The following is a 23,503-nucleotide window of genomic DNA, read 5'->3' as shown; positions in this document are numbered from 1 at the left end:
GATGTTGTAATAGGAGAGAAATTAAACACCTGCCTGGGACAATGTTTATCAGAGAGAACTAATTCTGTAGAGACACCTAAATCAGACTCATAACTTGAGCCTGCAGTAAAAAAAATTATTAAAAGATTCAGCAATATTCGCTCTACATTTAACAATATTTTGATTAACAATTAAGTGATCTGGAATTTTAGTTGATAAACTCGTTCCTGAAGTAGATTTTACTAGCTTCCAGAATTTAGTAGGATTATTTAAATTTTCATTTACCATAGAGAGATAATAATCACGTTTTGCACATTTTATTGAATTAGTACATGAATTTCTTAATGCTCTATAAGAACTCCAATCTAATAGATCATTTGATTTTTTTGCCTTCGCCCAAGCAGCATTTCTCTGTCTGATAAGTGTAGAGAGAGTATCATTAAACCAGGGGTTGTCTTTGCCACTTATCCTTAAACGTTTAAGTGGAGCATGCTTGTCACATATTGTTAGAAAAACCTTTTTAAAATAATCCCAAGCTAGGTTGATATCTGGCATATATGAAATAACACCTAAATCAATATTATATAAATCATGCATAAAAGCCTGTTCATTAAAATGTTTAAATATTCTTTTGTAAATAAAACGTGGAGGTATCTTTGAAGTCTTACAGTTTCTCACACATGCAACAGCACAATGATCACTTATGTCATTACAAAAAACACCAACTGCAGTAAACTTATGGGATGCATTTGTTAAAATTAAGTCCAATAGAGTTGATTTACCCAGGTCCTTTTGATTGACTCGAGTTACTGAAGTAATCAATTGAACTAGGCAAAGAGAATCACAAATCTCTTTAAATGGGTCTGACGATGGCGAAAGCCAGTCCCAATTAAAATCGCCAAGTATTATAAGTTCATGTTTGTTCCATTCAGAGAAAGACTCCGCAAGTAAAGTACATATTTCACTCGAAGATGAAGAAGGCGGACGATAGCATCCAGCAACTATAATATCAGATCCTACCGATACAGTTAATCTTAAGGCAATTAGGTCAAAACCATTTGGTTTGCTGATCGACTGTATGCAGGAACAATTTAAATTACTTTTTTATATAAATTGCGACTCCTCCCCCCTTCCCTCCCCCCAAGACAAATGCGATCACACCTGAAAATATTATATTCATCAATTTTTATCATATCATTTATAACTGATGCTTTTAACCAACTAATGAAGACGTAATTATCTTTTGGAAAAAAAAAAGCAGTTGTTGGAGATATGTGAGCAAAAATACAATGAATAACAAGACTGTAGAGAACTTATTAGTGCACTACTGCAGACGTATACACTGAGGTTTTAATTAGGCCTACATTATTTTAATAGGCCTATAGTCAGTCGTGAACTACAGTGGGCCGGTCTAAGGCATGAAACTCCAAAGCTGAAAATGAGTCCCTGGTTGACCCTGTCTAAATTTAAAAGTTAAAAACTAAAGTAAAAACTAGATGGCAGCTAGCTTATACAGCTGAGTGAGAAAATAAAAAGAGCTTTCTCTTCACAGAATCTCTCAATCCCCTGGCATTTAGAGAGATACAGAAATAGAAATAATGAACAAGTTGATCTAAACCTCCGCACATCCACCATGTTTGTAGTTTCTTCTAACGCTTGTAGTTCTGAGCCGAATCCTTCACCAAAGCGCAATGGATTGTGGGCAGTATGAGCCATTAGATTGTGCACGGATCCACACCTTAAAAATCTGCCTGAAATAGTAGACCATTCGGGGACTTTTGGCATTTTTTTAAACATATGCTTTGGGACACTCTTATTCTAACCTCACCACACTGTATGGATCGTATGAACATTGGGACGCAACTTTGTTTCTAAGGAGTTTCGGTTTTCGAAGACTTGCACGTACTGTACGCCATTTGGTTTAGGACATCCGTGTTGTGCGACAGTCGTTCGCTCTGTAACCTTCTGCGCTGTCACAAGTAAGTAAAAGATTTTTACATCTGAACCTATGTATCTATTAAACTACTTTAGGATACGAAGTAGATTCATTTTCAGTAGTAAATAATTAGAAATGAATTATTGGTAGGCTACTGATATTCTTCTAATTCCAAAGGTTCTACAGCTAGCGTCTTAAATGACAAATTTGTAATTGTGGGTGTTATTATAATTATTATTTATATTTTAACATTTATTGTTGGTATAGACACTTGTTAAAGTGGTCCTTACCTTAATTTGCTTCAAAAGGTTCGTCCTCCTTATTATCTTCTTTTGAAGTTCTATTGGTCCTCCGTTTGTCAATCCACTGCAAAAAAAAAACAATCTGATTGGCTGAACTCGTCAGAAAATAAAAAACCCTTAGCCAAAAATGGGTATACTAGTGGAAGTGTCACTTCCTAGCAAATGTCAGAACTACTCCAGCAAGGACGAGGAGGAGTGTTAGTAAAGCCGAGTTACACTGTGGGTTTTCGAAGCTTTTTTTTTCTTGTGCGTAAGATGAGCATCTTAGTCTGGATCTTTATCGGCTCTTTATTTACAGGTACGTTCATTTACATTTATATTTATTCATTTAGCAGACGCTTTTATCCAAAGATACGTACAGTGATGAGGAATACAGGATGCGATTCATCTTAAAGAGGCAAATAAACACATAAGGCTCGTAATTCAAAGTTACAGGCATTTTTTAGATACACAGGGAGGGATGAAGGAAAGAGAAAGCATTAAAAAAAATTAACTCTAGGATGCAGTCAAATGTTAAAGAAGTTTTCAGCTGTCACTTGAAGATTGTCATGGATTCAGCATTTCAGATGGCGATGGGAAGATCATTCCAGGAAGTGTGAACGAAATGTTCTGGGCTACCCTTCCCAAAAACATCGTAAGATTGTCACCAATGATCTCTACGATCAACTTATCTCAGCCCTGGAAAGTGATTGTGCGTCTGTGATGGATCCACGAGGCGTCAGATGTAGCGAGAGAATGAGTGAAAAGAGGAAGTCGGAGTGTTCTGAGCCCGTGGCTGTTCTATACGCGAGCACCAGTGTCTTGAAAAAGAGGTGTAACGTGTGTCCCTTTGGCCTCGTTGAAGACCAGTCTTGCTTCTGCGTTCTGATTGCAGTTAATCAATTATAGATGATAAATCTGCCCATGTTACATCCAGGGCTCAACAATAAATAAGGACTGCTCGATGGCCAGCGTGAACGATGCTCGGGCCAGCTGACAGAACTGTGCACATCGTGCGAGTGTGTGATGTATTGTCTACGATAATATTGTAACTGTTGTTTTAACGATCTGACATTATCGAGTATGTCCCTCTCTTTACGAAAAGCAAACAAAAACACACCCACTAAGTGCACTCATAGCCTAACTTCTGCGCGTGCACATTTAGAGTGGATGCTGTCACTGCGTGATTTAGTCTATTAAAATGCATTTAGAATACCCCCGAAATTAAAAAAAAACGGGGCAAAAATGCCCCTGTATGTCTTTTATATTTATATATAAATGACATAATTAACCAAAATCACACGAAGAGTAGGGTACAACGGGGCTAAAGGCACACCTTAAGAAAAATGTGCTATTCACTGCGACTAAAATGTATAATTGCAGAAAAAAATGTATACGTTTGTATTGAAAATTAATGGAGTAACAGATTTTGTGTAAAAAGAAATAATACAAGTAATTTATTTTGTTAAAAAAAATCTTATAAATGTATGAGGTGGCAAAGGGAGCCGTTTACCCCACACACGGGGCAAAAGACACACAGTATACAAATACTTTAGCTAAAATAAAGTTTTGTTTAATAATGTCTAAGTTAATACTTGTTCAAAACGATCACTTTAGCAAAGTGTCTACTATTTTCTGCTTATTTTGAAAAATTAAAATATTTTTGTTCAAAGATCAGTAGTAGCAACAATTTATATTTTATAAATATTTTTTTAAATAAAGAAACAAAATCATTTTAAAAAGTAAAGATTTTGAAAGCATTGAAGGACATCCAATAATAACTGAATATAGATTTACAGTAGTAGCAACAATTTATATTTTATTATATGATATGATTAATATCATGTTTTTAAATGTGATGGTTTCATTTCATTCTCTATTATGGATACCCAACATAATATATAATATTTATCATCTGAATCTAACCTTGTTATGCCAAAAAAAACAACAACAAAAAAAACCGGCCATCTATTAATTATCATGTTAATTACTGTGCCTTTAGCCTCAACAGCAGTGGCGTTTTTCCCCAAAAAACCATACTTTTATGTTCTTTCGTTATTTAAAAACTGTTGCTTTAAAAGTGCAATAGGTGATTGTCTTTAGAAACATTTTTTTTGTGCTGGTTGAAAGTAACATTTATCAGAAACACTGAAAACAACTATTTTATTTTATTACTTAATAAAATTCTTAGAAAAAAAATATTAGAATACAAGATAACATAGATCAAAAACAATGACAACAGCAACAATTTGTGTGTGTGTGTGTCAGGTCCAGTGAAAAATATTGGCAGTGCAAATAATAATTTGAACCACTGGCCAGGGGCGAGGCCAGGAAATTTTAAGTGGGTGGGCCTTCATAAAATAGGGTGGGAAAAAACAACAAAAAGCACTATGAATGCTGCATGCCAAATTAAATTTATTAAATAAACAAAAACCAACGCTGCACGTTTCAAAACAACCCAACTATGAGTAACACAAAATATTTTTTTCTTCTTTCTTCTTTCTATTTTTTCTATTAAGTATAATGACACTAAGCATTAGACGATTTTATTAAATAACTATAAACATTGAGAAAATGAACTTACGTTTACATGTCCTCCTACAATATTAGTCTGAGACGACGGGGCTTCTGGTTAAACGTATCCAAAAATCCAGTGGCCCTTTCTTTTACAAGTCCTCCATGCAAGTATCCACAATTCAAACCCAGGCCCACGCTTAGCTTCTCCACTGCTTTCCATAGATAGCCCATCACCATGTTAAACTGACATCGGGATCCCCATCTGATTACTTTAAAAAAGGCAAGCATGGTACAACCTAAAACTAACACTTAAATCAATATAATAGCAATAAAAAATAATAATAATAATAATAATACCTAAACATTGCATTTATGTTGTGCAACTTAACTTTCACGTTTCAGCCTAAAAACAGTTCAAGCATTATAAGCCTTTACTGTATTCAGAAGGCTTTGTAGCTTTTGTAAGAGGCAAAAATTAGGGGACAAGAAGCTAACGTGGAACAAAAACAAGAGTACAAACACAAAATTTCATAACACATTTTTCAGCAACATGAAATTAAAGTATTTTGGAGAAAAATCCCTCTTAAATGTCTCTCTACATACTGTTACTTAAGTGAATGTAAACAGCTAGAACAGTGGTTTTCAACCTGTGGGCCGATGGTATTGCAGGTGGGCCGCCAATTACTATTAAAATAAATAATAATATTGTTAATATATGTAAAAATGTCTAAGTCATAACATAATAACATCATTTCATATATATAATTAAATAAGCCCGAGTTATTTTCTGTTCATTGTCAGTTCATTCTAGGGCTGTGCGATAGAAATTGTCATAAAATCACGATTTGAGCGTGCGCGATTTCTAAATCGCTTTATAGCTCGATTTTCCGCGGCCCTGACCTCCCGCAGTATGCCATCCGATCTAATCAGAATGCAACGCGCCTAGCGCGAGAACAGAACAGACTGGGCATGTGCCTATGTAACTCCAGGTTCACACACTCTGTCTGTGATGTGCCTTTTTTCAGAGCCCGTGTTAACGGATCAGAGCGTTCACACTGCACGCGGTAAAAGGCTAGAAAAAAAAACGTGCAAAAATAATTAATATCTAGCACATGAGCATAGAGAGAGTTGTGACTGCACAGAACGCAGTTTGAGCGAGAGAAGACACGTTTTAAGTGCGCGCACTTTTCTCCGGGCGAGAGCAGCGTGTATCTGAGCAAGCGCGTCTGGTTTTGTGACAGAGCAAAAGAAAATTAATTGCGTGCGGACCGTGCGGACATACTCCCTCTCCACCACAAACACAAACTACATACACGTTACATTAATGCGCTCTCGCTGCCGCTTCTGCACCGCATACACATACTATATACACACTGCAGACGGAGTACGTGTGAACCTGTATAATGTATAACAAATCTATTTCAGCACCTGAGGCACCGCTACAATTAATGAGCTCTATGAACAATGTATGGCGAAAAAGAAAAAAAAAGTCCCTGCACACAGGATTTATTTATTTATATTTTTTGCCATAAGTCTAGAAATTTTGTTACACCTTTACTATAGTGATTATTTTGACTTATGTCTGTTCTAGAGACGTTACAACTTTTTGATAAAGCTCTAATAGTTTCAAATTCACCCTGAATGCATTCATGACTGTATATCTGTGTGTGTCAAAATTGTGATTAAAATCGAAATCGCAAAATTGATCAAAGAAATCGCGGGGGGGGGGGGGTTTGTCCATATCGCACAGCCCTAGTTCATTCAATAAATACAGTTAACAATCTACCTTCTGAGTACTAAGTTATTAACCCAACAATAGCGGGGTCAGTTATTATTTTTTTTTTGTTTGCAGTGGGCCGCGCAAGCATATGTTTTTGGTTGTGACGGCCGCGAGTTGAAAAAGTTTGGGAACCACTGAGCTAAAAGAAAATCAGATGTGTATCAGCATATTATATCTGTGCATTAGTTCTTAAAGTGACAACACCCTATTTTACCTGCTGCTCTCTGTCATTTAAAGTTCATCAAAGAAAACTACTTAGTGCTCTTAATAAGCATATATCTATATTTATACAGTGAACACTATATGTAAGTTTTTACATAAGAGTGTCAACTGCTTACTCTGTGTTGTATTATTTGGCTGCCATTTCCTGCTGTGGTTTTACAGACTTTGATTGACACCATTTTGATTAAATACTGTTGTTCTTCTTCTGTTTTTGCTTCAGAGAGGGAGCTAGTTGTCTAGTTGTAGCCCTCTGTCTTTTGTTTTTTAATGTTCTTTGACAAGCTTAGTTTTTATAAACCAGGTAGGGACTTTTTTTGTTTGTTTAGGTCTTGCTCTCTCTAGGATTAGGTTATAGGGTTACAATTACAATTACTTTTTTTGTTGTTGTTGGTATTAATTCATTTTACTTTTTCTAAATAAACCTTTCTTCTGACTTCATGAAAACTGCGTAGACTGAAAAGTACTTAGAGGGGAGATGGTCAGCTCAAACAAGCTAAATTATTTTCTTTTACATTATTTTATTACTCCTCTGCCCTAGTTAGGGCAGGACTTAACAGTGATCCTGACCTGATTTGTGGTTGTTTTTTATCATCAAGCTCTACCTTAAAATGTAGTGGAAGTAAAAATAACAAATCCAAAAAAATTTTGCATTAACAATTTTTTTATGATCTCAAACGTAAGTAATATATTCTTATATTACGATGACCGTTTGTGTGTCAAAAGATCAAGGGAAATTTGATTCCTCGTGTCATGACCCTAGTGAAAAGAAATACTAAAATGTATTTGAAATACATTTATTTTGTGTACAGATACATTTACATTTTTTATGTGCTTAATAAAAAATATCCTGCAATTGTACTAAATTTTGTACTAATTTAGTGCTGAAGTCCAACTAAGGATGCTAAGGATGAAGTATATTTGATTGTGCTTAAGTGGAACCATTGCAAGTATACTTCAGGTACACTTTAAATATCTTGCATTTGTAGAGAGGCATTATACACATTTTAAATACAATCCTTATTAATAGTGATATTTAAACACATTTTAAGGAATAATATTAAGAAATGTGCTTTATGCAATAAAGAAATACTCCAAATAAAGTTCAAAATAATTTTATGTCAGTAAGTCTTAAAAGATAAGTCAATAAATATGTTAATGGATTTGAAGTATGCTTAGTGTGAAGTAAATGTATTTTAAATCAATTATGCCATAGTATTTTTTTACTAGGGGGTCCCTTCAATACATTCAGTTCCTTTGAGAAAATCTAATACAAAATCAGGTTTGGTCCCAAATGTAGTACTTCTGCCTTACTGACTGTGCTGTTGGAATATTTAAGATGAAAACTTTAAAACCATAATAAATATTTTCTTTGTGTCCCAAACAGTCGCTGTGTGTGATGCTGAACTTAAGTTGGAGGCAACTGAAGGAGAAAATGTTACAATGTCCTTCAAAACTGCTGGACTGGAGAGAGCCGATCAAGTGAAGATAACTTTGACAAGAGGAAGTCAGAAAAACCTGATTGCGCAGCACTGTCGCTGTGTCCATCGTGGAGACTGTAGTGTTGTGGAAACAGCGGGAGTCTTACTGAGAGCTGAAGAAGGAACCTTAACTCTTCTGCGTGTCAGCTCCAATAACTCAGGCCTCTATGAAGCACAAATCTTCACTGGAAGTAATGTTTCCGAGTTAAAAGCTACACTTGTTGTCAACAGTGAGTATGTTAATATAATATGTCTATTTGCCTGTAATGTTCCACAGTCAGGATTATGAGAAAAATAATATAAATTATTTTAAAGTTATGCTGGAATGACTTGCAACACTATAAATAATTTGTAGTAATCTGCTGTTTTCAAGAAATTAAAATGATTTTAAAAACAGGTTACACTTTATTTTAAGTTGTCCTTGTTACAGTGTAGTTATACATTTAAGTACTGAGTAATATTAATTAACTACATGTACTTACTATATTGGTTGTGGTTAGGATTAGGGGTTGGTTTAGGGTTACTAGCATGTAATTATGCATACTTTATTATTATTATTATTATTATTATTATTATTGTTATAGTAAGTACATGTAACGTGTAACAAGGACACCTCAAAATGGTGTTACCAAAAAAATTATTACACAGTAACGTCTTTTAAGCTGCAGAGACTGAATCCAAATACTGAAATGCTTTCCGCAAAAGCATAAGTGATAACATTTAGGTGCTCTTACTGATGCGAAGAATCAGATGCGACACATCATTTGATTACTCACCAATATTTATTTAATGATTTGGAAAATAAGATAAAAACTTTTTCTTGAATTCTTTCTTGGGTAATCTGTGTTTAAACTTCTGCAAACACACAGATCCTTGATAGACTTTAATTTGAAATGAGCAAAAGCTTGTCTGATCATTTGGCCGATGATGGCAGTTACTGAAGTAGGACTGGTCAGTGAAGTTTAAAGTGGTAACTAGTGAAGGGTTATTTGATTTGCACCTCAAAAATCCTTGTTTCTTTTCCTGTTGCACCTTACAGAACCACTTTGCTCGAGTAGACATCCACCCCGTGCCTTCACCCCGAAACCTCACAACTTCTCTGAACACCGATGGCTATATGCAGCAATAATAATAATGATAATTATAGGGTTTGTCAGCTGTGGGGTTGTTTGTTGCTTCAGGAACGCAGGAGGGCAAGTATCACTTACATTTATACTTTCTGTGATGAATATGAGTGCTGCAGTTCTAATGATCTGTTAAACCAGGGGTCTCCAACTTTATTTCATTCGATAGCTACTTTTTAAAAAGGAAAGTGGCTGAGAGCTTCCCATGTTGTACAAAAACTTAATGCATCAATCCAAACTGTTATACACGGCATTGGTAAAATGTGCTGAAAATGTACTGATACTTTACACACACTGAAATCATTTCACATTTCAAGTTATATGTCAAAAACCAACAAATAGAATTAACAGCACTATGCTTTTTTGTGTGTGCATAAACATTGAAATAAAAACATTAACAATGATTTTCATGGTAACCTCTGTAAAAAAAAGAAGCACTGCGCATTACACGGAGGAAAGATGAAAAGCAAATGCCATCGAAACTTTTCTAAAGAGTCGGTTCCCTATTATGCATTCATACAATTCATTCAATCATACATTAGAGAGTAACAGAGTTAGGTTGGATTCACTTTGATTGTCTACAGTTTTTGTTTGTTTGTTTGGGTTTTTTTTTGGGCACCAGAAAAAAAAAAACTGCTCAGCTACATTTCATTTTTGGAGCAAGTGGATGAAAATTAATGCAAGTTTATTGTAAAACTCAAACCAGGAGCAGAATGATTGCCTGTTTTTAAAGTGGCTTAAGGACAGTGTGGTGCAGTTAAACCTGTTAATTACTAAATTATTTGCTTGTTTTTGAATGTTTACAATAAAAGTGAAAGAATGTGGTTTCATGTATAAAATGAAATGTGTACATGTAGTTTTGACCTCAGCACCTTTTTTTATTTTATTTTATTTGCATCTTGTAATTGTGTTATTTGTGTTGATTGTCAGGAAACGTGAGTCAGCAGCCTGAAGAAGCCAAAGAAAACCCCTTCTGTCTCCATGTATGAAGCTCTTCACTGGTTTATGAATTTCCTCATGTCTTTTCATGTATTACATGACTTTTTTCTTAAAGGCACATGTCGGGCCTCACTAAAGTGAGTTTTCTGTTTCTTTACAGACCCAGTAACTTAAAAAATTATTAATTGAAAAAAAAAGTAGTTACGCAGAAGTCCCCTTTAAGGCTTGTAGAGAAGACACTAAAGATCAGCTCATGGATTTTAAAACACCAAATATTAAGGATGCACTCATATCCAGTTATTCAGAATCACATCTGATGGTAAAGACAGTCTGCTGGTTATGTCTCACACTTTGTGCTTTATGGTTTAAGTTTTTTTACACACTCAAAAAAAATTGGTTCTTCAGTGGTTCTTCAGGGTTAAGGTGCTATATAACACCACTGTGATAGAAAGAACCCATTAAGCCCCTTTATAGTTCTTTAAAGGTTCTCTAACTCTCTCTTAGTTTAGTTGGGGAAAGAATTAAAAAACTACATTAAAATAATGTGTTATACTGCATTAAACGCTACACCCATCATCCCCATCCCAAAGAAACCCAAAATTAGAGGACTAAATGACTACAGACCTGTGGCTCTAACATCTGTGGTCATGAAATCATTTGAGAGACTGGTGTTGGCTTATCTGAAGGACATCTCTGGACCCTTACTGGATCCTCTGCAGTTTGCTTACTGAGCAAACAGGTCTGTGGATGATGCAGTCAACATGGGACTGCATTATGTTCTGTAACATCTGGACAGACCAGTGTAACGACAGTGCTCTCAGGACTTGAAGTGGGACATTTACATTGACTCCATTGTTAAAAAAGGCCCAGCAAAGGCTGTATTTCCTTCGCCAGCTACCACAGGAGCTGCTGAAACAGTTCTAGTCCGCCATCATTGAATCCGTCCATTTTTGTATATTGTTATTTCCTATTACTTATCCTATTTGTATTCTTTTATTATCTTTGTCTTGTCTTGTCACTGTCATTCTGTTTGTACTGTGGTATCATTGGTTAACAATGTGTTTATTATGTCTGTGGGGGCTGACGGGTAAGTTTCCAGCAGACAAGAACCTAACCGGAAACTGACCTAGTATATTTTGCTATCTCAGTTAATTTCATTCAGCACTATTAAGCCCTTCCCAGTGCTGAACTGTCATGGGTCCTTTGAGAAACTGAATTTTTAATTTTCCTAAGCTGTAAGTCATAACCATCAGAATTAAAACAAACTCTTGAAATATTTCAGTTTGTGTGCAATGAATCTAGAATGTAAGAAAGTTTGCTTTTTTTTTTTTTAAATTACAAAAAAATAAAGAACTTTTCCATGATATTCTAATTTTTTGAGATGTACCTGTTTAAAATAAATTAATAAACACTTTTCACCAGTCATTGCTATGCAGAAAAATAACAGTGAACCCTGTGATGCTTGAAAATTCACATTCAGTAGATCCAAAGTTTGCTGTTGCTGTCCAGAGAGTTTGACTCCTAACCCTAAGGTTGTGGGTTCGAGTCTCTGGCCGACAGTACCACGACTGAGGTGTCCTTGAGCAAGACACCGAACCCCCAACTGCTCCCCGGGCGCTGCAGCATAAACAACTGCCCACTGCTCCGGGTGTGTGTTCACAGTGTGTGTGTGTGTGTTCACTGCTGTGTGTGTGTACTTTGGATGGGTTAAATGCAGAGCACAAATTCTGAGTATGGGTCACCATACTTGGCTGTATGTCATGTCAATTTCACTTTCACTTTAAGTTACTGCAGAAAATAACATGATGAAAAGTCAATGCAGACATTTACTTCTAGTTTAGTCAATAAGTATAACAAAGATGATGCACTGTCTTGCACTCCAAGCACTGCTCTGTGTTCATTTTGTGCCATGTGCACTGCTCTGTGTTCATTTTGTGCCATGTAGGTGTCTGAGTAACGTCTGCCATTCTTTCAGCGATGTTACTACAAAACAGAAATACTAAAAGAAATTTGTGGCATGTTAAGAGAAATAATCAGTTACTCCTGTGTGTCTCTACATCCGGAGCAAAAGGAGCGATTAAAGTACCAACAAAAGAGATGAACTGTGATGCTGTGTTTGTGTTGTAGTCACATGTGTTTTGTCAGAGATGACAAGTCTGTACATGTACAGTCTGCTTACATTTAGCAGCTATAAAAGCAGGACAGAGATATTGTAGATGATATCAGACATACTGATGCATATAAGACTGCAGTTCATTCTCATCATAAAACTAGCTTATTAGCTAATGTATTCAGTTAAGGTTATTTGAAAACAACGACCTTATACACACTAAAAACAAATCATCTTCACTCTCACGTCCTTTAAGAAATATGGGGAAAAAAACAACATTTGCTTATTGCAGTTGCATTTACAAAAATAAGAATTTGGAAGCTAAAAATACAAACAAACCTTTCTCTTTGTCTATATGCTGAACCATCATCATCCTCCTCTTCCTCATATGTGTGCTCGCGGACTGAAGTGTTGTTCGTCGGGTTTCTGTAGCATAAACACTCTAGACCCACACAACAATACTTAAATCAAAGATGATTTTTTTTTTTTTTTTTACTTACGTTTCGGGCAAATTAAGCAAGAAAGCCGCATCAAAGATGCTTAACAGAATTGTTTTATCGAAATGAGTAAGAGGTAGGTTTCGGGTGGAGGTAGGTGTTGTGTTTCTCAAATGAAGAGGCTGTTTCTCATTAAATACTGCCGACATTTTAATAACAACAAATATTGCTACATCATTTCACAGCGCGTCCCTTTCCTCGTTGTGCTCTTTATATCATTCATCACATACTGCCCTTCAGTAGTAACAACAGCAATAACAACCACATATTAAACAATACAGTAGGTACCTAATTTGCCTGAAAGGTTACCTGTTTTTTGTGAAGCTCGAGATGACTGTAAAGAGGGTTTGTGGTGTTCATTTTTACTGAGAAACCTCAGGCTGCAGAACCCACATATCACAGCAGTCTCATGTGGGGATTACTGCTTTTATCACCAACCCAACTGCAAAGAGTGTTTTCGGTTCCCCCTTCACAAGTTTTGCAAAGAGTGTTGTGGTAACCCTTTTACCACTAACCAAACTGCACAGTGTTTGTGGTAATCCTTTGCATGTTTTCGCTCAACATCATCTCGAGCATACACAGTGGGGACGGGTTTGACTGACGATTGGCCAACTTTCAACACACTTGACCAATAAAACTAGCTATCAGATGAAGTATATTCTATTTGAGTATGAATCATTTTTCTAGTGTATAGGCTTTTGCTTATTCTGTGCTCTGGGAGAAGTAGCTATTCCTCCAAATCCAGGGAAGAGAGTTCAGTTCTGGAATCTCATCGAACATGCAAAGCTCCAATACAACAAGTGAGTCAATAAACTACTGTGTATTTTATTAAAACCTAGAGTGAAGTTTAAAGTATTTGTGTGCAAAATATATGTTGTTTGTATCTAAATATTTCTGTTGACTAAAACACGTGAAGTGTTAACAAGAAAAATTACTGGGGTATAAAATTAACATCAGCAAATTTTGATCGGTTTGTCTTGTGTTGTGTTGGGGGCTTCTGTTTTATAATAATCAGTGTTGAGAATAGCCTACATCAGGTTCCTCAATAGGCGGCCCTCGAGACAAAAAAAATGTTTGGCCCGCGCTAATTTCAAATAAAGTGGCCATGACAATTCAAACCCAGCATCAGAGAGCGACATATTAACTTACATCGTGTCTACACTGGACGCGAGCGGCGCGGCGCGATGCAACAAAATTCAACAGAACTTATTATAATCAGTGATACACTCGATATGGCGCGGCGCTGAATCGTTCTGTTTATGACGTGCTGACAGCGTTCAAATGATTTGCAGTGCTTTGTCGTGTCCAGTGTAGATATACGATGTGACAGGATAAACATGGCGAGTGTTAAAATAAAGAAAAGTGGACACTGAAAATAGATGATTCAGGTGTGAATGGACTGAACAGGTTTGAGTGAGTGAGTGAGACATCTTTGTTATGGATGTTGGTTCGCAGAGAGTTCAAAGTTTTAACGAGTTTGCTTTAGCATAATTTATTTTCAAGATCTTAGGTAGGCTAAAATATCTATTGTTGCTTTTACTATGGCTATAAAGACCACGCAAAATAATATTCAAACTCACATCAGACACTTTTAACACTGAATAAAAGCACATAATCATTACCTGAAATTACACTGTCATATTTTGTATGTTCCTGCCGCGACGTCGCAGAAAAAAAAAAACATTTCTAAAAACGGAATTCCGTGTCGCTTATTGTCACGTGTCGCTCTCGCGGGTGGGTTAGGACAAAAACTACATGGAAAAGATACTTTTTATCTCATCGCGTCACGTCACGTCTGGTTGGGACACACACGGTGTTACACTGTTAAAAAAAATTGTCAAATTTACGGTAAAAGTACCGGCAGCTGTGGTTGCCAGGAATATAACGTGAAAAAAATGTGGAATCTGTAAAAGACAATACGGTATACTGGTTTTGTAACCCTAAATTTTACAGTAGACAACGTATTTTTTTGTACCAAAATCATGGTAGAAAAAAAAAACAAATATAGTTGTCAATTATACAGTAATTTTATGTAAAAAAAATGCAACTTTCCATAGCTTTTTACGGATATTTGCAGTAAAAAAAAGTTATAAATATAATAATATATACAGTAATTTGTTGTTAATTTAACAGTAATAGGATAGACCCTATTATTGTAAATAACTGTAAAAATAACAGAAATATGTTAAAACCTTATTAAAACCCTTTGACAGTAAAAAAACACAGTGAAATTGTATAACAAATTACAGCATTTTATTTTGACCAGATACATTTTACGGTAAAATTCCTGGCAACCACAGCTGCCGGTATTTTACTGCTAAAAATACAGTACAATATGAGGAACATAAATAGTTTACCGTACATTTTACATTTGCAACCGCTAAATATAGAGAAAATCTAAAGATGCTCATATATAACCATTGTAGTGAATATTACTGATAAAACAATGAGAAATTGACATACCATTTGAAAACAGACTAAACATATCATTTTTCTATTCCTACCAAACAGCATAGATCTTGAGAATACAGCATGTGTCCCATATATATGGCTGGTAATCCATGGAGAAATTAATAAACATGAAACAAAAAATGACCTGCCCCTGACCGATCAACAGTAATGAGTCACTGGGTCCTGCCTTGGTGAAGGAAAGCACTCAGTGGAGTTTCTAATGCGCATGGTGTCGAACATACAAGCTCTGCAGGAGTACTTCAATGTCCATCAGGAGTTCACTTTGGACTGGCAGGATCCCCTCTGCAGCAAAAAAATTGACAGTTTCAAAGTTTGATCAGTGCTTGAGCAAAATGCACAGAAATGAACAAAACGTGCTGTCAAAAACAGATCTAATGATAAATGATTTCTTAGGTGTAAAGTATGCAGTTCTTAAATGATTAGTTCACTTTTAAAAAAAACTTTTGCTGATAATTTACTCACCCCCATGTCATCCAAGATGTCCATTTCTTTCTTTCTTCAGTCGAAAACAAATCAAGGTTTTTGATGAAAAACATTCCAGGATTTTTCCCTATATTATGGTCTCCAATGGGACCCAAACGGTTTAAGGTCCAAATGACAGTTTCAGTGCAGCTTCAAAGGGCTTTAAACGATACCAGACGATGAATATGGGTCTTATCTAGCGAAACGATCGCTCACTTCAAAAATAAATAAAAAAGTTTAAGTTTTATAAGCATAAATGCTCGCCTTGCTCTGTTCTGTGATGCGCGTTAGTGACGTCACGTAATACGCATTTACGTTGAAAAGGTCAAGTTGACGTGTTTTACAAATGTGGGGGAAGGAGGACCATATACACCACATATTCAAATGTTTTTGTGTCAGTTTATCGTTTAAAATGCCCATTTCGTGGGCGTAACCTGGGTTCTTTAATATTAAAAAGCCTAAAAGCAAATTTTCTTCAGGACAGAAATTTTTCAAGCGTGACCTTTTAAACGTAAATGCGTATTACGTGACGTCACGAACGCGCATCACAGAACAGAGCAAGGCGAGCATTTGTGCTTATAAAACTTAAACTTTTTTATTTATTTTTAAAATGAGCGATCGTTTCGCTAGATAAGACCCTTATTCATCGTCTGGTATCGTTTAAAGCCCTTTGAAGCTGCACTGAAACTGTCATTTTGACCTTGAACCGTTTGGGTCCCATTGGAGACCATAATACTAGGGAAAAAATCCTGGAATGGTTTCATCAAAAACCTTATTTTTTTTATTTTTTTCGACTGAAGAAAGAAAGACAAACATCTTGGATGACATGGGGGTGAAATAAATTATCAGCAAAAGTTTTTTTAAATTTAACTAATCCTTTAAATCTACTTATGTACATTGACAACGCAGCCCTAATCACAATCATAATTTGTGGGAAAACATTGTATTTAAGTTTCCTATTGATTTATCATAGAACACTTGAAGTTAATGACTGAATGCATGGTGATGAGACCTATCATTCAATCTACATTTTATATAGCGTCAGTTTCCTTCATCGGGTATGAAACTGCTCACCTGGACATGAACCTGAGCTCGGCTGATTAAGATTAGTGTCTCCTGTCCATCTTTCTTTTGCAAAACTTGAATAATACCACTGCTTACCTCTTATTGAATCTTTGGGTGCAGACTAATTGAAGAGCCTCGTATAAACACGATGTGTAGATCCCTTCTGCATTCAGAATACAGGCGGCATCATTTCTGCCAGAAGACTCACAGGGGGGCAACGAAGCTTTCATTGTGGACTGGCTAGATCCCTTCTGCATTCAGAAAGAAAACAAAAAGGGCATACACCATAAATAATAATAACTGACAAAAATATAATGAGACAAGAAATTAAAGAGTAAGTACCAAGAAAATAAGTGCAAAACAAGTTTCCCTGTATTGCAGTGTAGCTGAATGTTTTTCAACAATTGATTTACGGTATAAAACACATACCAAATATTTCCAGCCAAGGTTTGATTCAATCTTCAGCATGCTTTTCCTGCCATTGTCTTGAAATGGTTTCACCTCTCACTCTCATTTGATGCTGTTTACAAAAACAAAACAGCAATATTGTAAAGGGACAAAGGAAAATTAATTTAATGAAAAAAAAAAAAAAAAGATTATGACCTGAAATCTCACCATTTCCTGAGAGTCACAGGTCCTTTGAGTATCCTTATGGTTTCTGCTCAAATTCAGTGTCTGAAAAGGGCAGGAACAAACAAACCTTTTTTAATCATAATAAAGACAAAATAAGATTTAGAGACAACAGAGAAATGTGTAAAATATCTTCTAGAATCTGTTTACTTTACTAACCTTGAAAGAGACTCTCGGGTCTTAGCTGTGTCACCACCCTTAAAACCTTAAACACATGCATCAGAAAAACCACTGCAACAAAATCTCAGATGTCCTTCACTGACATTTTTATTGTCTTGAACATATTTTGACCTCGACACACTTGCTGCTAGTCAAATATATTGCAAATATATTCAATGAATAAATGACAAGAAATGCAATAGCATCATTTTTAAAGTATGACTTTACATAAGTAATCAAGCACATAAGCTTGTTGACATCAATTTTGCAGAACCTTACAGCTACAAAATGCTATAATAACAGTTAAAGTCAAGTAATGTTTGTAACAGACAGTGCGGTTTAAATTTTCAATGTTAACAGTTCAGTGCAACCACTTAATTTGTTTGCTAATTAGGGCAATACAAAATTCAGATAGTTTTAAAACTCTAACTAAATTCACAACCTCACTCATAAAAAAACGAAACTCCTAAAAATTATCTATAAAAGCTGGGGTGGTGGGTTTTTATAACAGAGATAACTTGAAAGTTGCATGAACTCACCTCACCTCGAATTAATTGTAAGTTGCCAGGATGTCTACAAATTCCGAAGATGCTGGTCCCAAGCAGCTATAAATGGCGCTAATACGAGTTCAAAACTGCGTCCGTTAGCGAAGCGAAATGTACAGCCAATGGTTGCACAGAAATGGATTTTCCTCTCTCTGTTGAGGAGACCAGACCAAGATCCAGACCAGAGTTCAGTGCGTCCATTCACTTACGGAGGATGAATGAGGATGATGAGGATGATGAAGAGCAGCTTGATGAGTCGACAGATTAAAACGATGAACTAGAAATTCACTTTTTTCTTGACTTTGCATGAAATGCTTTCCATCTCTGATTGCAAAAAAGATTTCATAGTTTGTCAATATTTCTATTCCTTTAAAGTTTTGCTCTTTATGGGTTTCCTGAAATCATTCTCTTTTCATTAATTGAATCATTAAATCATTCAGTTTAATTATTACATCATTAAAATTTAAAATAAAAAAATGAAAAATGTTTTAAAAATAAAATATTGTATTTGTTTACCTGCATGTCATGTGACCAATAAGCAACATCAGAAACCTCTGTGGTGGTAAATTATAGAAATATGAACATAAAATCTCAGGGGGACTCAGATAGTATAGTTGATATTATAGCTCAGTGGGGATTCACTTTGTACTAGATACACCTAAATATTATTATTATTTTTTTACATTCTAAAGTTGTAGTAGGTGTTTAGTGGCTACTAAGAGATTTTTCCCATATCTCCCTTTATATGCATACATACATTACTCAATTACAATTTACTTTAATTTTGTCTGGGCAGTGATAAATAACAAAAATGGAATCCTTAAATTAAATAACAATTTACACCAATTATTCTACGCAGAAGTATACACCTCACTGTGTGGCTTTTAATGTAGTGCTGTATTCATAGATGGAGATTTGGAAGTCAGTCAGTCTGGACACAAACCTGTAGTCCTGCAGGAAACAGAGGTTCACCCACTTGGCAGTTTTTGTAAACTGTTTTTTTTTTTTTTTGGGGACCCTAATGGTGTCTAGTTAAGAATTTTTGATGTCACAGAGGACAGATGTCTCATGGGGTTTGTTTGGTGGCCATCTAGAAATGATGTCATCATGAGTAGTGAAAAAATGCAGATTTTCATAACTCCTGAACCATACAATATACAAACACTAATGAACCCAGTTTTTCATATAACTGACACCAAGGAATCGAATGGAAAGTTCATTGACATGCTACAACCACACATTTTAGGCTCATACTGATGGAACTTTTCTTCAATAGTTTCCTGCATTTGCCAAATGAAATGAGCTTTTCTTTTCAATCAATTGTAAGGTTGTTAAATGGATGGCTATCACTCCAAGTGACATAGGTGACAATCTGATAACACTAACTAATTGACAGCTAAAGTCATCAAAACCCCATTAAACTGACCATCCTGTATCTCAGCCTCAAATACCGTGCCAGAAAATCAAAACAAAGCTCTGTAAACACTTGCATTTATCAACACTATAAGTGTTTCCCAAAGATCTACACACACTTGTGGTCTTCTTCATGCTAACTTATACAGGAGATACTCATGTAAGTAGACAAGGGCTCAAGTGCAAGACTGTAAGTGCAAGTGTGTGTATTTAGACAGGCCCAGAATCTTTCAGTTTGTTCATTTGTTCACTTGGGTTCTTCTCAATCATTCTTTTTAAACCTGTTTGAAAAATAATCACATCTGGTTTTAATTTACAAAAGTGACCTTCAAAGGTTAAAAACAAGAGTTCCCACACATTTGACAAACTGATTTTCACTTTTCCAGATATTAATGTTATTGTTTAGAACTAAATATTTTAGAGGTGATGTTTTTTAGAAACTATAGAAAACTGCATTTCTGAATATAAATGACGTTTTTGAAGTTTTTATTTATTTTTATTTATGCTTTCCAAGCGATCATCAAGTGAGGAGAGAACATCAGTGCAGTTTAATCAAAAATATTGAAACTGATCAGGATTTTAGATTTAGCTCTAATACTCAAATCTCATTTGATACTTCTTGCTCATAAATTGTAGACAAATCATGTGACATTTTCATTCAATTACTGCCCACTTGTATAACCCTTCCAAAACACCCACTATATTCTGTCTTTATTATGTGGATGTTAATTTCTCCCAAGTTATTCCCAATCCATTGACTTCATTCATTAAGATCAATTCTAACTCTTTCTACAAGTTCTATCATTACATCACTAGATGGAGGACAAATGACTGTCTTTTTGTGTGTTGAGAGACACTTGAGCTCTGCCTGTAAACAATATACATACATATATTGTGTGGAGAGATGTAACTGTTCAAGTTTCTCTTGGTTTGGGGTGACAGTACTGTTCAGTATTGTTCAGGTATTGGATGGGGGCATGCTGGGAAGTATTCTCAATGTGATTTTTAGAAATGTCTAGAGTACTAGAATACTCTGCTTAATAAATAAATAAACATAATATAAAAAATAAAAATTAATCTAACATAACTATGTTAGCACACCCACACACTCTAGAAGAAAAATGCTCTATATAGAACCATAATGGCTTTTATCAGGAACTTCATATTTGGAAACCCTTAATAGTTCCATACAGAATCCTTTTTAAGGGTTGAATAAAAAAAATAAAAAAAACTTTAGGATTCTTCGTAGCCAAAAAAAAAAAAAAGGTTCTATAAAGAGCATTTTAGAGGTTCCCATCATGGAATCATTTTATGGATTTAAAATTCTGTTTTAAATTAATTACATTCTATGACTTAAAACAGCTCATATACTTGATCACTATTAAAACTGAAATAATAAACCATAAAAAGCATAAACATAAACATATCAAAATGTTGTGTCATCATTTAATACACTTTTATCAGCATTTACAACATAAACAATTAACATAAATCAATGTTGTTTATTTTTTCTTTATTTATACTTATTTTCTTAAATTGACAGAAAAAAATGATAAAAATTCAATTGTATAAATATTGTTTTATCAAAACTATATGTTGATCGCTACAATCCACACACACACACAAAAAAATGTAAATGTAAAATTGCACAAATAAATAAATAAAATTATATAAATAAATAAGTCAGTATCCCCCGGTCATAAATCTAGTCCCAGACTATAATGTAAGTCTGAGGTGTTTCAACTGAAAAAAAACGTGCACTGATTGATCTTGAAATATATCAGTGACCTTAATTGTTTTGCCTCAAAATTGACATGTTTATAAAAATTACTTTAATGGTCCTACTGAACTAAGGCATAATCCTGGCTTAATCTAAGCCCTATCTGTGACACCAGTCCCAGATAGTAGTCTATATTAATGACACTTTTTTTAATTCATACGCATAATAATTTAGCAAGTAGATAAGCATTTAAACAATAAAAAACAAAGGACCCATGACAATTTCAGCACTGAGAAGAGCTAAATAGCGCTGAATGAAATTAACTGAGTTCTGGCTTTTGGATGCTCAAAACTGAACAAAAAGTAAAACAGCAAACAGAAACTTCTGACATCTCTTGTGAGTCAGTGACACGTCCATTTTGAGGCCAACTCTCTCTGCGATGAGTCAGAGAAACATTTATAAAACCTATGGAGGGTGCAGAACAACAGAAAAAAGAGAAGAATCTCACACATTTACATCAGATCTTAAACTACTTGAATCAGAGAGAAGTGTGTGGTACTTTGTGGTTTGATGACTAATGTCAGAGTAAAACTTCTTTGTTCTCTGAGTGTCATGGTCCTCGTCTGTGTTCCCCTGTCATGGGTTTAGGCTGTGGCTACATGCATGTACATCAATATTACAAAATTGTTGTCATGCAGAACAACAAAAAATGACTGCGTTTGCATTGTAAGGGGTAGGTTTGGGTTGAGTAGGTGTAGACGGTAATAAAACAGCTACAAACATGATCATAGCTGCATCGCCGGCACTTAAGTTTTGATGATTCTATATATTATAATAAAAGAAATATACAGAATACAGAGTTAAGTTCAGTTCCAAATTATTTCTCTGGCTCGGAGAAATACTTTAGAACCAATCAAAACCATTTACCTAAAACACATCTGAACAGTTATAACAGGGTCAAAAACAAATTGCTGTTCTGCACAACATTTTGTTGTTAATGAAAGTATTATTTTTGATTGATTGTCTACAATGTTTTTTCCAAAGAGAAGGAATTAAAACTTTTAACTTGATTACTGTTAATTCAACACTTGTCAGTCAACATTTAAATCTATTTTAGCTCTGAGTCAAAAGTTGAAAATTTAGTATGATATTTATGTTTGGATGAAAGTTAATCTACGTTTATTTTTAAAACTAAAAACCAGGAGCAGAAAGATTGCCTGATTTAAAATAGTGTGGTCTGTTTGATTGTTAGTAAAATTATCTGCTTGTTTTTAAATGTTTAAAATAATGTTAAAGAATGTGGTTTACATGTATAAACCTGAAATTGTGTAAATTTTAGATTGACCCTTTTTTTATTTATTTTTTTATTGATTTGCATTGTTAACTGTGTTTCTGTGTTAACTGTGTTGTGTGTTAACTGTGTTTCTGTGTTAACTGTGTTTCTGTGTTAACTGTGTTTGTGTGTTAACTGTGTTTCTGTGTTAACTGTGTTTCTGTGTTTCTGTGTTAACTGTGTTTCTGTGTTAACTGTGTTTCTGTGTTTCTGTGTTAACTGTGTTTGTGTGTTAACTGTGTTTGTGTGTTAAACTGTGTTTCTGTGTTTCTGTGTTAACTGTGTTTCTGTGTTAACTGTGTTTCTGTGTTTCTGTGTTAACTGTGTTTCTGTGTTTCTGTGTTAACTGTGTTTCTGTGTTAACTGTGTTTCTGTGTTTCTGTGTTAACTGTGTTTCTGTGTTAACTGTGTTTCTGTGTTAACTGTGTTTGTGTGTTAACTGTGTTTCTGTGTTAACTGTGTTTGTGTGTTAACTGTGTTTCTGTGTTAACTGTGTTTCTGTGTTTTCTGTGTTAACTCTCAGGGATGTGATGCTGAAGCAGCCAGAGATCCAGTGTGAAGCGCTTGCATTCAGTGAAGAACACAAATGACTTCTGAATGACACAAATGATTGAAACTAAAGCCAGATGAAACAGCACTGACAGATAGCAGAAGCCTTTTCAATCTATAAATCAGCAATCATTTACTGTGGGTTTACTGTAGTAACATGAACCATTGTGTCAGAGATGCAGGATATTTAGATAGAATTGTATTAGACTATAACATTTGTTCTTTTATACTGTTAGATTATATCATGATTATATCTCAATGTATACACACATGCGCACACATGTATATTTTT

At 35.0% G+C, this 23,503-nt stretch overlaps 2 long non-coding RNA genes across 3 annotated transcripts; one reads left to right on the top strand and one right to left on the bottom strand.

The window, feature by feature from the left end:
• Positions 1-1,744: 1,744 nt before the first annotated feature.
• LOC122144999 lies at positions 1,745-11,547 on the top strand. 2 transcript variants are annotated; one of them, XR_006160026.1, is made up of 4 exons: positions 1,745-1,958; positions 8,100-8,423; positions 9,233-10,300; positions 10,417-11,547. It is a non-coding gene; the product is annotated as an uncharacterized LOC122144999 (long non-coding RNA). The 2 variants fall into 2 exon arrangements; XR_006160025.1 differs by having other exon boundaries at positions 1,771-1,958; positions 9,233-11,547.
• Positions 11,548-17,034: 5,487 nt separating this feature from the next.
• Positions 17,035-17,695, bottom strand: LOC109087444. The gene is made up of 4 exons (XR_006160023.1): positions 17,652-17,695; positions 17,478-17,537; positions 17,292-17,382; positions 17,035-17,113 (listed from the first exon to the last, which is right to left on the bottom strand). It is a non-coding gene; the product is annotated as an uncharacterized LOC109087444 (long non-coding RNA).
• Between the last annotated feature and the right edge of the window lie 5,808 nt (positions 17,696-23,503).

The sequence above is a fragment of the Cyprinus carpio genome, unplaced genomic scaffold (genome assembly GCF_018340385.1).
Source record: "Cyprinus carpio isolate SPL01 unplaced genomic scaffold, ASM1834038v1 S000006815, whole genome shotgun sequence".
In the NCBI taxonomy this organism is placed as follows: Eukaryota; Metazoa; Chordata; class Actinopteri; order Cypriniformes; family Cyprinidae; genus Cyprinus; species Cyprinus carpio.
This window is presented reverse-complemented; position numbering and strand designations above follow the sequence as displayed.